Raw genomic sequence first — 1,596 nt, 5'->3', positions numbered from 1 at the left:
GAGAGAGAGAGAGAGGGAGAGAGAGAGAGAAGAGAGGGAGAGAGAGAGAGAGAGAGAGAGAGAGAGCTATATATAATAATATCATATCAAGAGCAGATAAAGAAGTATAAGAGAATACCCTTCTTTATCTGCTCTTGATCATATATATATATAGGTTCACAGGTTACGTATAACCCCACAAGCCGTTTTGCCCATACAAAGGCTAACAACGCGCGCGTGCAGACAGCACTCTCTCCTCTTCTCTTTCTCTCTCGCTCTCTCTGGGACTCTCCTACTCCCAATCTCTCTCCCTCTCCCCCTTCTCTCTATTTTTCATCTAAAACCGGACCGATTGCCGACGACGGCAGACTTCCAAATTGTTTTGCAAGCACGCTCGCGTCTTCTCCCCTAACCCCGATTCCCGTCGGTCCGCGAAACATTCCATCGCTAATTTTATTCGTGGTCACGCCCCGGCGTTCCAGTTCTAGCGTGTGGGAAACCGCCCGCAAGCTCCTCGCTGCACTCACGTCGATCTGCCCGACGATATCAACCATCAACGACGTCGGAATACGTCGCTATTATGTAACTATTATATACACGTCGGTTAGACGTCGGAATTGCTGCATCAACTCACTCTGCGTCGCTATAGCCGACGCGAAAGCTGGAACAATATCCGCGATGTCGTCGTGTCTTTGTGATGCGAAGCGGTCGTCATTGTCACCGCCGAACGACGGGACCACGCCCCGAGTCACCCCGCTATCGGGCTTACAGCCGCCTTATCGTGTAATCGTTTGTGTTCGCGACGTGCGGCGCTACAAAAGCGACACACGAAAGCGATAGCGGGAGTATGCGATTTGCAGCGACCCCCCTCCCCCCTCCCCCAGCCGCCCAGCGATCCGCCCTCCCACTTCGTTCACGGCGACGACCTGTTTCGCCAACACGTCGGTGTCGCAAGGCAAATTTGTCGTGTCCAATGCGGCGGCTTTCGTTTGCGGCCCAATTAAGAGCGACTGCGTGCGTGTCCCGCGTTTGTCGGTGTCCGCAGATCAAAGTGCGCCGCCGAGTGACCGGCTACGGAGTAATGCACGTTGAATGACGCGCCCGTCGATCGCCCGCGCGGTCGACCAGCTGCCCTGATGGATTGCCTCGCTTTGCGACGAACGGCGAATTCCCCGTCGAAGTCGCGAGAGAGAGAGAGAGAGAGAGAGAGGCGGTGCTAGTGCAGCAGTTACATCTCTAGAGCTGGTACAACGACGAACCTGTGGGAATTCTCTTCACACACGCGGCGAGGACTTGGGGGAAAACTGGGTGGGCTGAATGTATAGGAAGCCGGGAACGAAGGAAAATGGCGCAAGAGAAGTGTGTGAGAGAGAGAGAGAGAGAGAGAGGCGGTGCTAGTGCAGCAGATACATCTCTAGAGCTGGTACAACGACGAACCTGTGGGAATTCTCTTCACACACGCGGCGAGGACTTGGGGGAAAACTGGGTGGGCTGAATGTAGGAAGCCGGGAACGAAGGAAAATGGCGCAAGAGAAGTGTGAGAGAGAGAGAGAGAGAGAGAGAGAAAGAGCGAGCGAGAGAGAGACATAGAGAGAGAGAGAGAGAGAGCGCGCGCGC

The sequence above is a fragment of the Priapulus caudatus genome, unplaced genomic scaffold (genome assembly GCF_000485595.1).
Source record: "Priapulus caudatus unplaced genomic scaffold, Priapulus_caudatus-5.0.1 Scaffold421, whole genome shotgun sequence".
Taxonomy (NCBI): Eukaryota; Metazoa; Priapulida; class Priapulimorpha; order Priapulimorphida; family Priapulidae; genus Priapulus; species Priapulus caudatus.
This window is presented reverse-complemented; position numbering follows the sequence as displayed.